Here is a 15,110-nt window from a genome sequence, read left to right as displayed (position 1 = left end):
TAGTGATAGCAAAGTGAGCATAGGTTACGCTGAGTTTGTTCCTATTTTGCCGGTTCCAAATTTCATTAATATGGAGAAAACACTTATTTTGCTGCACTGTTCAAATCATTGAGCATGATGCATTTGGTGAAATGTTGCAGCGTGTCCAACCCTGTAATGGACAGCGACTGTCATCCACAGATGTGACAAATTTGGCAAAATGGCATTTCCCAGAGCACTCCCTTACATGACCTTTGCTTGCTGTCTGCCGAAATGAACATTATGAGCAGGGACTAATGCCATACTTTCCTTGCACAGCCGTTATTTTGCATAATGGCGAGCCACGTCAAAGACACAGTTCCAAACAACCAGCCATTTGACTTTCGTAGCAGTGGTAACAAAATTCTCAAAAAGCTGTTATGTATTTGAAACATCACAGCCTGCTAAGAAACAGACGCGCACATGTAATGCATGCGTGGGCGAGTGTAGGAGGCAGGAAAATCTACTGTGTTTTAGTTTTCATTTTTTTATGGGAAAATGCATCCTTTAGCTAACCGACTGGAGAACATTTTAATAATGCCAGGCAAGGGCTGCGTTCCCTTGTCTTTGTCAAGTTGCAGTCTGACTTGACGTTAGTGGCCACTGTCTGCACAACCGCAAAGGCAGCTGCCACTGGCTCTTTGTTGCACTACTTGCTTGCTTCTATGACCCAGCTTTCAGCAGAAGGGACCCCCTCTTCTCCCCGACCTGTCCCTGCTGAACTCTGGGCTTAAACCACTGAAGGCATTGGTCGGTGTTCTGGTGTGGACACCAGCACCCACCGGGAACTAGACTGGGACCAACAGTTGACGAGAAGAGCGGATAATCCACCTCGTAAATTGTTTTGCGACTGTATGGCCATTGTGTTCCTCGCCATGCTCCCGATAAACCCAACATTGTTCCCACTACCGTCTGCCTCTTTTTCTTTAAGGGGCACAGCGAAAACAGATTCCATGGAAATCAAACGCACTCTGGCTTGATGGAACAGCAGCTGTAACTAAGCCTTCGACAGCCCTGCAATTTCTGTAAACGGTTCATAATTGGATGCCTTCTTTCGATGCGAGAGTGCCTATTAGTGTTGGCGCTTCTGATGGACCCTGTCAGTGTCTGACGTCACGATTTATATGCGGTTTTCGATTTTCACATTTGTAAAGAACGAGCATGTTTTCGAGACGTTGATGAAATCAACAAACATTTGATGCTTTAATTGGTGATATTTTTACTTTTTTGTGCGGGGGTAGTGGGGTTTTGGGGACTTTGGAAAACGGATCTCACGTGTACGTCCATAGAGATCCCGGATGCTGGCACAGCGATGTGTAAATAGTTTGTGGATAAATCTTTGCTTCATGATGTGAGTGATATCTACTTTGTTGTGTGTAACCTTGGACGATGCGCTCTGGCATTCAATCCTATTGTTCGCGGCTCATTCCTGCGCACAGCTTCTGGATGAGACCTCTGCATACGCGTTGTGCTAACAATCCCTCTGGCTGACGCAAACACACTGAAGCACGGGGGTGAGGATCTCAGGCGACTGTAAGGAAGGCTTTCCAGAAGAGTGGGTTTGGTGGCGCCGGGAGGAGCAGGCAGCTTCATTGCAGCTCGAAGACGCGGTTGCTCATTTCCCAGCATCTGTCTGGTAACTGGTGTGCTCCATGGGATCTGACTCTTTTGAACTTTGGTTAAATTACTCCTGCAAGACGTAAGTAGGGATAGAAAAATCCCAGTGCTGTGTCTTATCGTTGTTAGCATTCATCCAGCACGATTTTTTTGTACAATTGTGGCTGCACTTCACAATGCTTAAAGTACGTGTGCTTTTCCTTAGACAAAGCATCCAAGTTCAGATGCTTAGGCTAAATGACCTGCCTAATTGACACAGTGGCATCCATGCCTACGATTTATAATAACCGAATATCTGTTTGTGATGCCCGATCTATGTGTATTTATTGTATCTCGTTCCAACTCCAGAAACGTACTGGTATCGATCATACTCTAATTGCATGTAATGTAAAGACTCATGTTCCTATGGATTTCTCTCTGCCTTTAATGTCATGGTAAATAAGTATGCGTGTGGATCGACTCACACAGAGGACGGAGAGACTGCATGCACAGTGACAGAGCTCTTCCAGCCACGCACAAATTACATGGGTATCAGTACAAAATATCGCAGACCATTAAAAAACCTCAAATTTAAAACAACAAATGTAGACGAATAATTAGGTGGGGGTTGGGTTGGGGTATTTATTAAGGTGGGGGATTTGGGGGGAGTGCTGCGTGGGGGGGGGGCAGTTGGGAGGGATCTCCCCCGTTTTTTAATTTAGATAAAATGTGTTGTTTTAAATTCAAGGTTTTCTCCCTCGCAGTAAACAATTCGATAGTTTTACCCCAATCCATTTCATAAAGCCGTTGCTGTGTTTTGTGAATGGCTTTCCAGTGTTTCGCCAGCACTGTGGTGTCCGGGGTTACCTTACAAATGAATCCGTACTGCATTCACTCATGTCTAAGCAGTGCAGTGTTCATAGACGACGCGCAAGGGGGTCCTACAGAAGAGGAATTCTTATGTAAGATTGAAGTGTTGGAGAATATCATGAAGTATCGTCTCTCCGCCAACAGTACCTCTACACCATGCCATACCGACGTCATTATCCCAAAATATAGAAACTGCCTTCGACCTCATGTTTGTCTAATTTGTGACATGTAGATAGATAGCGGCTAAGGATGTTGGCAGTCGTTCGTGCATTCTCTGTTTTTAATAGTGCAATATTGCACATTATCAGTTACTGAGATGGTGCTGATATGCTCTGAATTTGGGGATACAGAAATAGTATCTTACCCCGTGCCGTTTGAGACGAAGTTTCATCTATTGACACTGTCTGTGTCTCACAATGTCTAAAGTCTTGGTCAGTGGATCATTCACAATTATTTGTTGTGTTCATGTTATTGATCCAGGTCCTATTCTTAAACAGATTCCTTTCCAGGCTGTCCTTTTTTATGCTGCATTTTTAATTAGAATAATGTAAATTGTTGTGAACCCTTCACACAAAGTAATATGCAAAAGGTGCGTGGAGCAGTTATTTATATATATTGCTTTTTGTGCAGCGCAGTGGGCTATGAATTGGGGGATACTGCACCGGAGTGTGTTTATTTCATGCTGTTAAGATTTCCTATGCTGGGAGCGGGGAAGGTCTGGTAAAGGAGAAACCTAGGTTTGCCCATGGCCTTTAGGGCAGTAGGCACGGGAGGATTAGGGACGAGTGGCTTGTTCAGACAGTTGAGGCCTATGGGGAAGATGATGGATGGAAGTTGTAGTTCTCTTGGCCTTGAATGTGCTTCCCTAATTGTGGGTGTTCTGCAGTGACAGGGCCCGTTTGGCTTACTTGAGCTTTCTGAGGAAAGGTCCTTTGCACTGAGGGGTGCAAAATGCAGACCAGCTCTTCCCAATTAGGTCCTCACTTGGGTTGCCCTTTAAACGCATTCCCTTGTTTTAGGGGTGAAAGGCCTGATAGTCTGAGCCTGTTAAAAGGAGTAGGGGTTGACCTGCCTGTTGGTCTTTCAGGGCTGTGAAAAGTTTGTGCTTGTGTTTATTTAGGGTGTGTGCTTCGCCCAAACACTTAGAGTAACTTGGATGAGCACAATAGGGAATACTGGACAATGAGTACAGAAGCAGTTGATGATAGTAGTTAACGTTTCGTCTGTCCTTTTGTCCTAATCCCGCTCCACCTTTATCTCCTCCTTGGACCACAGTATGGTTACTCCAAGTGGGGGTACAATATGCCTTTATCCAGACAAGCTTCAGCATTGTAAAACCACTCTGGTTGTAATGCGTGTATGTTAAATGCAGATTAATAAAGCATAGTATATACAAAGGACAAAAAACATGCCATACATAGTTAGGTGGTAACAGGGTACTATTTACAGGGAGATGCCAGTAGCAGTGGTAGAACAGAGGTTTGGAGTTTATTAATGTTATGTGAAAAGGGAGGGTGCCAGAGGTGTTGCTAGGGGCCGAGGGGGCTATAGCTCCAAGTCTTTTGGTTGTAACCCCGGATAGAAGCTTCGGGGCTACAACCAAAAGGCTATAGCCAGCCCCAAGTCCCACCAATCCCGACATTAGCTTAGCCCCTGATCCTTTTCAGACCTAACACCACCCCTGCACGGGTGCCCCTTTGAAACATAGGAAATTGAGCTTCTGGGTGGATTTGAATGAATGAATGTTGGTGGTGATTTTGATGTCGGGAGTATTGGTGAAAGGGGTGAGGTAGGATAAAAAGTGGAAACAGGAAGGTACACAGGGTGGACGAGGGACAGACAGAATAAGGAGAGTGCTTGATCGAAGAGGAGCGCATAATCAAGAGGCAGCCAAATTTGAGAGTTGGGCAATTCCATGAATAGATTTTAAAGACAAGTAGTAGAAACTTGACAAAGGTCTGGTTCTGCATGGACAGCCAGCTGCTGCAGAGGCTGTGTGGCTAGGCGGGAGTGAAGGGAGGGAGACTATAAAGAGACTATAAAGAGTAGGATGCAAAGAAGCAGAGATGAAGTGACCACAGGGAGGCTTGGGCCGTAGCAAGGACCACGGAGTGCCAGGTTGGAGATGAGGGCTAGGTTTCCCCCAGTTCAATAGTCCTGTTTCCCAGAAAGGTCTAATGCTGAAATGAGGAGGCAGCCTCTGATATGTATGGGACAGCAACACATTGGGGCTCATTACAAGTTTGATGGTATCTCCAAATGGCATTACCGTTACCACCACTTGGTCCGGCGGTATTACCACTGGTGGGATTACCTCCAGCTGTAACACCGCCGGATTACAAGTGGTGGTTTGGCAGTGTAAATCCACATTTTATGGAGTCCTTAAGACAAATTTGGGGAGTTTTGGCTGTATTACTTCCGGCGGAATAACCGGGTGGTAATTTCATGGATTTTTGGAGGTAAAGTGGAGGAGTTACCTCCAGCATAACATTGACGTAATTACCACACAGTAAATCCACCAGAGGCAATATTGCCAAACTTGAAGTTTGGCGGTGTGTTAAAAATGTAATTACCTCCACTTTTTTCCCCCACACTGCCAAACTTGTAATTAAATATGTTCGTCTTCCATTTCTTGTATTCAGGATTTTCCCCAGTGGATAGGTGCACATTGCAAAATGTACCTGCAGTTATTAGTACCCACATTGAATTTAACGCACTGCCTTATTTTAGTTGCGGCCACGGGTGTAATTTTAGGGGGGACAGGGGTTTTTGTCCCCCCCCAACTTTTATAGCACACCATTTTGTCCCCATTCATTTGGCTGGGGCACCCTTTCTTCAGATGTCATGTCCCCTCCCAACATTTTCAGCAAAGTTACTCCACTGGTTACAGCTTTAAAAAGGCACAATTCTTCCACTGTTTCTGGTTATGGGAACCTTTGGCTCTCCATGGTTTAACGTCTTTTGATTTTCAGACAACAAAAATATGATTGGCATTCAGTGTCAACAGGATCTGCCGCTTTCTGTTGCACCCTATCAGTTCATAAGCCTCGAGGTGATGGCTGCTTGCATTCTTTCTGTTGTATAGTACACCCAAGTTGCCATTGTGGGCATTTTGTGGGGTTATTGGATTCAGATCAGCTTACGGACCCAAATGGCCGCTTAACTGTTGCATCCGTTGCACTCTGACTGAGCTTCTAAAACACCTCTGAACCATCAACCTGAAACCATAAAGGTAAACAAAGACTCCTTGGAGTACCCTGGGCTCCCCTAATGGTGGCTGCGGGCTAACCTGAGGCTAACACGCAACACGTGTTGTGCACTATGCAAGAAACGAGCACACAGCAAAACTAATCATGAGATAAAGAACTTAGGGTCCAAACAAAGGTACACATAAAAATAGTAAGACTTTATTAATTAGGGACTACTAAAGGGTTATGACAGACATAGGAACAAACGGGACGAAACTGACACAAACTGTCAAGTAGGAATTAAGTATTTTACCGTATACATTTATTTGTAGGACACTTTAATTTCTCTGGCCCTCAAACGTTCTTTGTGTCTTTATGGGCATTTGACCTATTTTTAGATTAGCTTGTTTTGTTCCTCTCCTTCTCCCTCACTCCAATCCCCTCCTGCCCCCCTTCCCCTTCCTCTTGTATACTTCATGCACTACATCAATTGTCGTCGGGCATAGTAATGTTACTGCTTGTTTTGTTCTCCTTTTTTTCCCTTCCCTCTTTGCCTTAGCTGTTCCATGCACTTGCACTATCTGAAATGTCGCCAGGCCTAGTACGATAGTTATTTTTTCACAGGAATGTAACTGTATTGTCCCATGTTCCCTCCCTACTTGAAGAGCTTTGAAACACATTGTGTATAGGCGCTATATAATTAAACAATCAAGTCAATTCAATGCCGGTGACGGTGATTACAGCAATTGTCTGCCGGTAGGGGTCAGAACTACCACCAGGTCAGCCTGCCAGTAGATCACTGCCCCTACTGGCAGACTTGGAGTTGTTACTGGCACCTTATTTCTTGACCTGCAAACTCACAATGAGGCCTATTCCCACTTTCATGAAAAGCTGCGTGATCTTGTTTTCACTGACACGATTATAATAATCTGACCAGACATGCAAAAGCTATACCCAAGCAAGCCTGGTGGTGGTCATACTTTAAACAGGCTAGCTGCTGTATGCCGTCGGTGACACTTTTCATTCTTACATTTAAATCAGAATAAACAACATGGCCTTCACCCATATTACCAGCCCAGTGTTGCATGCAGTTAGATGATAGTGTTCTTGCAAAGAGTAGGACAGAATACTTCAGTGGGTCGAATAACATATGCAGAGACAAGCAACATGTTTTGGGGCTCGGCAGCTGATGTAGCTTTCTTTCTCTTATCGAGGCAGTAAAGGAGTTGGATGGATTTGCAGTGATGGGCCATTCTCTGAAGTCACATCTGAATTATTACAGATGTCACGTGTTGATATCTGTTTGTGGCACAGTAGGTTGATTTAAGTGGGCCGGGTCTTCCCGTGTCCAAGACCTGGCAAAGCCTTAAAATAATCTCGAGGATGGCTCCTTGCCATGTCCCATTTCTCAGGCCTGATTGGTGCAGGCAGTTGTTTTTCAAAGCTCCCCTTTGTTGGTTTTTCCTTACCGGCTCCTGTTGTCTTCTCACTGGTGTCTGCCCCTTAGCTGCTGGTGAGCAGTCAAGGTCATAGAAAGGTGTCCACTCAACACACCTTTCATTAAAAAAAGACACTATTTGCATTTGAATTGTTTTTAAAATCAGATAAGTTATTTCTTCATTTTGGCTCGGTACATCGTCGGCATATTTCAAATATAATGTGCTGAACTCTTTTTCTCACGCAGCAGCTCTGAGTTAGCCTTGACCACAGCAAAAAGGGTTCTAATAACCTCTTTACTAGAGAATTCCCTCCTGCAGTGCCTCCTCCACAGACCCCCTCCTTTCCTTTTATGGGGGGTCTTCTGGCCCAGCTCCTCTGCGCCTCTCAGTTTCTGACTTCTAAAATGCAGGAGACAGTCACGGCTTCCCCCAATGCACCGAAATTGTGTGCATCTTTCTCGCCTCAGTCCACTGGTGTGGTAGAATTGTGAGTGCATCCAACATTGACCACTGTGAAAACGAAGTTCTTTGAACATCTAAAAGAAAGGACGTTCCACATTTTCTTGCAGGCTCACTTATACACAAATTCTGATTACAAATCCTCCTCTCTATACTTGACTACATCTGCCAGGGCGGGAATCATAACCGCAGAACAGGCTACAAAAGGTTGTTAACATAAAGCTTAATAAAATACTGAATATTTATCACAATGCGTTGTCCCCTTGGTTAGGTCATGCCCCCTTCTTGGCACTTTAGGGTCTCTACCTTTTTCATCCCACTTAAGGCACTGTACAAGAAAATGAAATATACATATAGGTTCATTGTTTGAAACTGTTTAGTTTGCCATTTTGCAATTGTAACTGGAAGATATTGTAATTCTAACACTTCTGTTAACTGTACCAGTGGCCTACCCATGTTTCAAATGGCAGAATAATTAACTTACTGGCCAGTGTGATTACATACTTGCATAAAGGTGAAGAGACTTGTGTATTTTGTCAGTCATTCAGGGATCCCATTGGCTAGAACGTCTATTTTGGGGTGTTTTTGGAAGACAGGATTTGGTTTGTGCAATTTCCTCATTCTTGGATTGTACTGCCTTGTTTTCTATACATTGAAATCATGGCTTGATTTTTTTTTAAAGCCCTGACAAAACATTCGCTGTGTCCCATAAGTTATATTTGTCACTAGTGTTATGTTACTCTGCTTTTATGTTGCGCCAAATCAACACTGTAGTAGTATCAGAGCACCTGATCCTTGTCCGTAGCGTATTGTGCCCCTGCCCGCGGTGCTCCAGAACTTGAAGAATAGTGAGCCATATGAGGAAGGAATGCAAGAGCAGAGAGTGCGAGGAGAAGGATATTTGGCCAATTGTGCAAAGGAAAGTGTTTTGTGTAAGGATGGATGTGTGTTAGTGTCTTCTGTAGAGTGTTAGAGAATAATATATGTGTTGAGATAGCATAAGTAATTTGGTTCCAAGGCAATTTTGGCGGGCTACCCATTAAATATGAGGTAGTGTGTGATGGGCTCAAAACTGTGCTTGGGAAATCGTGGAAGAGTTGTAGGCTTTAATATATCTGATGTACCCATTTAAATACTGCAGATCATCTGACCTAAGGAACGAGAATGTGGGAACCTGTGCCTTTTTTGTGCCTTTCACTGCATGGATGATGGAGTGATCGCACAAGATGAGATCTGCATTTGGGGCCACCATAACAAACACATGCTATTTCCTGATGCTGAAAAAACTGGTATAATAGTCCACTGTAGACAGGTAGGGATGCAGGCTTCAGAATACTGATCCTCATAATATGCTGGCATGAGGAGTTTCTTCATGGTGTGGGAAGCCTGCGTGTATTCCCTTCTGTGGAGTTTCAATAATGGGCTCCTGCATCATTAAGGAACTCCTCACCACCATCCGGATGGGATGGATGAGGGCAGAATGTAAATTATCTTTTATTGTGCTGTATCTGTAACAAAATAAAAAAGGGAGTGGGGTACTTAGTGGGACAGGCAGAAAGGCAGAGGCAAAACCTATGGTGTTGATAGGTGCAAGTAGAAAGTACCTGGTTCCTGAGTGCTAATCTGCTTTCAATCGGGTTGGCAGAGAAACTTGGGAGAATGTTATCCATAGGGAAGAGACTAAGTTCTGATAGCCTACAACGCTTTGGGCCCGGTTAGCTTCTGATGTGGGAGAGTGTGACAGGGCTAAAAGGAGACCTTAGTTGTGGTTTGGTTAGTATTGATGTGTTACGGCTAGGCCTGTGGTGGCTGTCTTCGCAGGCTTTGTGTGTCTAGTGTAGTAGGAGATCTCAGAGTGGAGTTGGTTAGTCAGAGAAACAGGAGTAGGTCCTACAAGGCAAAAATCTACAACCCCTCACTCCTACCCCTGGCCATTTCCGGTACTGTTTCTCTCTCTATCTCTATTTCTCTCTCTATCTTTCTCTCTCTCTCTCTCTCTCTCTCACACCCTCACTCACACCCTCTCTCTCTCTCTCACACCCTCACTCACACCCTCTCTCTCTCTCTCTCTCTCTCACACCTCACTCACACCCTCTCTCTCTCTCTCACCCTCACTCACACCCTCTCTCTCTCTCTCTCTCTCTCACCCTCACTCACACCCTCTCTCTCTCTCTCGCGCTCTCTCTCTCTCTCTCTATCTCTCTCTATCCCTCTCGCTCTATCTCTCTCTCTCTCACACCCTCACTCACACCCTCTCTCTCTCTCACACCCTCACTCACACCCTCTCTCTCTCACACCCTCACTCACACCCTCTCTCTCTCCGACACCCTCACTCACACCCTCACTCACACCCTCACTCACACCCTCACTCACACCCTCACTCACACCCTCACTCACACCCTCACTCACACCCTCACCCTCTCTCACACCCTCACTCACACCCTCACTCACACCCTCTCTCTCTCTCTCTTACACCCTCACACCCTCACTCACACTTTCTTTCTCTCCTTGTCTCAAACAGGTACAGGGTATTTAATGAGGAACAAAACAAGTATCTACAAATTGGCAGATGAGGGGGAAGGGACAGTCTGGAAACTCCAGATATAACCGTGAGCTGCCTGCTATGGTGTAAGGGAGGCAAAAACCTTTGGTTCAGAGGAAGAGCTGCTTGAAATCTGAGTATGCAGTCACCCATTTCACATTCCTTAGTATATTGGTTTGAAGGGTAAGAGATTTCTCAAACCACACTCTTAACTAGCTTAGGTGATATGCTCAGTGGCCTGCTGGCACGTTTTGTCGTAAGGAGGGCCCATCGAAGCAAGGCAAGGCATATGTCCGGCATTACTCGGCGCACAGCAAAACAAGAGGGGATGGTTTTGAATTAATCCTATCCTCTGGCATTGCTATGGGCAACCTTGCAGACCATTGTTCTTTGACCTGCCAAGCCGTTACAAAAAGGGAAAGACCATATGCAAATCAGGCTTGGTCCCATCCCTTCTGCACGAGACCACAAGCATCCCCAAATATGTTTCAGTGTTGTTGCGCCTCATCAATGAGGACTACCTTGGGTCTCTAGGTCGAGCAGGCACGGGGCCCACGTCTGGGCATACCCATCCCACTTGGGGTGACTAAGAAAAACAAAAGAGGCAATGGCTGGAAAGTTTAGAATGAATCTTAAAGCTCTGGCATTGCTCTGCACCTGCCAAGCCATTGCAAAAAGGAAAAGACCATATGCAAATCAGGTTTGCTCCCTCCCTAAAAGGGGCAGTCCAGCCCAAACAAATTGATCAGGGCACGGGCCATAATCCCTGCTCCTTTCCCCCCACAGGTCTACTCTGCTGTTTCCCACAAGCCCCAAACTCTTCTCACAGAGTCCAAAATAAAATTCCTCCTATCCACACCCTCAATGTCCACAGCTCACCCAGTTTTGACTGGGGCTACAGGACTTCGGTATTAGGGTTATACTGTAAGCCTGCACAGCGGTTCTTTACGATGAAACAAGAAGCAGAAAAGACGGAAGGTTGAGTGTGGATTCCACAAAAACATGTGCAGCATCTTCAAAGGTGCTGTGCAGCGGGTGCAGGATGACAAAGAAAAGTATGTTGGCAGCGATTCAAAAGGGTTTTGAGCGGTGGAATGGGATGGACTTTCCAATAACACTGCATTTCCATCACTGATTATAAAGTTTTTTTTCACAACAACCTCAGTAGGAATACTGCTCTTTACAAACAGCTGCCTTGCACAAACCTGCTCTTACAAAACAAATCACATTTTGTTCTCAACAGCATTAAATGTTGGTATAATCAAAAAGCTAGACTAACTGTCTCGGTCATGCTTGTTTGAAAGCAATACTCATGGTTGGCCTGGATTAGCATTGGTTTGCTGGACATCTGCAATATCCTGGCTCTTGGATTTGCCCTTGCCTGTCGCAACCTAAAAATTCACCTTAGGATGTTTTTATGAATAACTTTTCCCTGAAGGTTCCATTAACAATCCTTACACGGTTTTCTTTATACTCCTATAGTGCCGGATACCCTTATTAATATCCTGTCATTGATGGTACCTTTTGGGGCGCTTGAGAGGCTGAACCAAGATGGTGTCTCCCTTGTGAGCTTTGCTCAACGGACTACAAATCCTGTGGAAATTCTGCAGGCTCTGTTGTCTTTTCCCCCCGCGGGACAACAGATAGAAAGTGGATAGCCCCATGTGCCGATCCGTGGAGGTTGTTGGCTGAACAGTGATGTGGAGCGCCGGGTATCCAGTGTGGTTCACCACCACATGGAAGAGGGATAAAGGCACTACTCCAGAGATACGCAGTGGCGTAAGACACTTAAAATGGGGCTGGCCTCTGGCAGCCCGTATTGGCGCGATCACGCCGGGAGCTCGGGGGAGCAATGCGGCCCACTGAGTGCGACGGGCACGAGCTCCTATGGTCAGAGCTCCTATCCGGACTGCAAGCGCATCCGAGGGCAGAGCCCTGCAGTCCGACACAGTGGATAACAGCATGAGGCCTAGCTCACTTCTTGATGTCACTCCTGCTTGCACTGGGGCCTGGAGCCAGAAGACCTGAAAAGAGCTGAAGGTGAGGAAGCAGCTGCCTGGGAGGGGATCCGTGAACCAGGACCTCTGGGAGGGGAAGGGGCACCCTACAGCCGGGAGTTAGTGTGGGAGTCAGTGGTGAGAGAACGTCATGGTACCCCACCTCAAAAGAGGATGGCAAGACCTCTCTACTGCTGGTGAACTACATTCTGATTGATGCCCATGTTGAGAGAACTCTAGGAGGCTAAACAGCTGAAGGGTTATCGGGAATATTTTACTCAACCTGCCCGACCCATCAAGGACAGCCACTACGAGCGACAAGCGTGCAATGGGGAAAAGGAAAAACACTGTCAACTTTCCTTCAGGAGTGGCACTGTAATTAAGAGGCCAGGACTCTGGTGGATGGTTCCCCAGTACCAGGAAGAGTGGGGGAGATAATGGATCAGGACATTGAACCCGCTGATGATGTTAAGCAGCATTTGTTGCAGTTCAAGGCTGGTAAAGGCAAAATGGACGCTCTCATGAGCAAAGTAGACCTGCCCCAACTGCGACGGGATAAACATGGTGCCAGACTTGATGAGGTGGAAACCTGCATCTCAGATTTGGAGGATGGGTCTGCGATGACTTCCTCCAAGATTAGATCAATTGAAGAGACCCTGGAAGCTGTGGTCATGAAGAATGAAGACCTAGAGGGATGTGCAAGGTCGAACAATATACGCCTGGTCGGGGTCAGAGAGTGGAGGATACACATGAAAATGAAGGAATTTGTAGAGAAATTATGTAAGGCGGTATTTGAGCAGAATTAACTCTCCTCATTGTTAATCGTGAATGCGCACACTGGATCACAGGATCTAGACCTATTCATGGGGTTCCGTGGAGGCTCATTATTGAACGAATCCTTAATTACAGTGATCGGGATGCAATCCTGAGGCTGTCCAGGCTGAATGGCGACCTAATCTATGATAGTGACCAGATCCACATTTTTCCAAGATTTGTCAGCAGCAGCACAGGTGTCCAGGAGGGCATTTGCTGGAGTAAAGCAGGCGCTCCAAGACAAAAAACATCAAGTACTCCATGTTGTTGCCTCCTAAGCTTTGGGTGCAATATGATAGCAAGATCCAGTTTTTCACCTCACCTGAGGCCGCCAACTCCTTTTTTGAGAAACTTCGACGTGTGTCGTCCAGACGAGATCCTAAACAGCGAGAGAAAACCACCACCTGAGTTAGCGGGGTGTGTGGTGGAGCTTGACTGTTTGGGCGCCTTAGATGCTTGCTGACCTCAATGGGGGTAATGTGTGAGATGGAAGGGATTGGTGGGGAAGGGGGATAAGCGCGGACACGTAACCTGTTGGGGGTTATACTGATATGTAAAGTTTCCAATAGGGAAATATATCTGCAAGGGCTAGAGTCTTGGCTGGTTTTGGTGGTTGTTCTGGGGAGGGGGTGGATCCAAGTCAGGTGAATTGAGGTTACCCGGAGGGGTGGGGAAGGGATGGGAAGTTGTGAAAGTTTGTTTTTTTGTTAATTTTATGAGTGGCCGGGACTGGAATGGAGGCTCGCACTACAGATTAATAAGGCTACTTGTCCAGATGTCGACTTGTGCGAAGGGAGCCGGAGTTAACCAGTCTGGTGTGTTGGGCGATGGAGTACGAGGTTGCGGTCCAGCAGGCATGAACATCATAGTTTACCCCTAGATGGTGATTAAGGCGGCAACCTGGACTATAAGAGGAGGCAACCACCCTGGAAAAATGAAGAAAATCCTCCTATACATAAAACGGCATAATATAGATATAGCGTTCCTGCAGGAGACGCACCTTACGCAAGCCTCAGAGGCAGGTGGGCATCAAAGTGGCGGTGCCACTGGTACTATTCATCCTACTCTACCTATGCTAGGCGGGTTGCCATCCTAATTCATGGTTCCTTTAGGCCCAGAATGCGAGAGGTTTTAAGAGACGGGAAGGCAGAACCTTAATAGTGAAAGGACATGTATAAAGTATCCTTGTTACACTGGTTAAGGGCTTGGCCATGGTGGGAGGGTCTGTGGTGATCTGGTGAGTGGATTTGAACACCGTCCTTAACCCTGATATAGATAGATCCAGTGCCAGGTCCCAATCAAGCTCCCAAGCAGGCCAAAAGACAAGATGTATGAAGGATAAGGCACCCAGGTCAGAGGGGTTACACATTCACCTCTTGGGTTTATAACGCAGCCACACAAATGGACTTCCTGCTGGTCTCAATGACGTACGTAGTGCAGTTTGGGATTTGTAAACTCCTCCTGCGCACATTGGCCGAACACTCTCCGGTGACGCTCGACTGGTACATCACTGAGATGAGACATAGGAGGGTAGGCTGGCGGTTCAAGGCTGAGGGCCTTAAAGATGGGGGGGGTGGTCTTCTACCGTGAGCTGCCAGATGAGATTAGCTCCTTCTTTGCCTTTAGTGAAGGCTCTGTTTAATCATATGGCATGCTTTGGAAGGCATTTAAGTACTATATAAGGGGAGCGGGATTGCAAAGGAGGCAGGGGTTCTCTGGGTGATCAGGAAGGAGTTAGAAGCGACCGAATCAAAGCTCAAGAGTTTAGAGGAAGGCTTTCAGATATAGTGTCATAAGCAGAACCTGGCAGACAATCGCCAAGAGTTGGATACATTTCGGGAGAACGCTATAAGGGACGTTAAATATCTGAGCAGGGCCCACCAAGTGTGGCAGTATGGCGAAGGCCAAACACCTGGTTCATTACTGGCGAGAATGCTCGCCATGGACACAAAACCAAGGCGTATAGAAATGATCAAAGATAAATATGGTGTGTATATATAAAGACATTTGAGATTGCTGAGATGTTCCAAGAGTTCTGTACCAATTTGCATACCCCATTGCAGGCCTATAGCAAAGGTCCAGCAATATCTGGAAGATGTCGCGTTATCCTGGCTGACCTCTGAGCAGCAAGAAATGCTTAACTGAGACATAACAATCAAATAAATACTGGGAGTCATTAAATACCTAC

The 15,110-nt window shown here is 46.1% G+C and overlaps 1 protein-coding gene across 3 annotated transcripts in view; it reads left to right on the top strand.

Annotated features, from left to right (window-relative positions):
• Positions 1-15,110, top strand: part of TIAM2 (TIAM Rac1 associated GEF 2) — a 552,861-nt gene that overhangs the window by 353,812 nt on the left and 183,939 nt on the right. Inside the window, exon 1 of one of the 3 annotated variants that reach the window (XM_069607746.1) lies at positions 570-1,717. The exons of the other annotated variants lie outside the window; for them this stretch is intronic. The gene's annotated coding sequence lies outside the window, so the exon portion shown is untranslated. Of the gene's footprint in view, positions 1-569; positions 1,718-15,110 lie in introns of those variants that run through there. 3 annotated transcript variants of the gene reach the window in all.

The sequence above is a fragment of the Ambystoma mexicanum genome, chromosome 4q (genome assembly GCF_040938575.1).
Source record: "Ambystoma mexicanum isolate Mex_15411 chromosome 4q, UKY_AmexF1_1, whole genome shotgun sequence".
Classification (NCBI taxonomy): domain Eukaryota; kingdom Metazoa; phylum Chordata; class Amphibia; order Caudata; family Ambystomatidae; genus Ambystoma; species Ambystoma mexicanum.
This window is presented reverse-complemented; position numbering and strand designations above follow the sequence as displayed.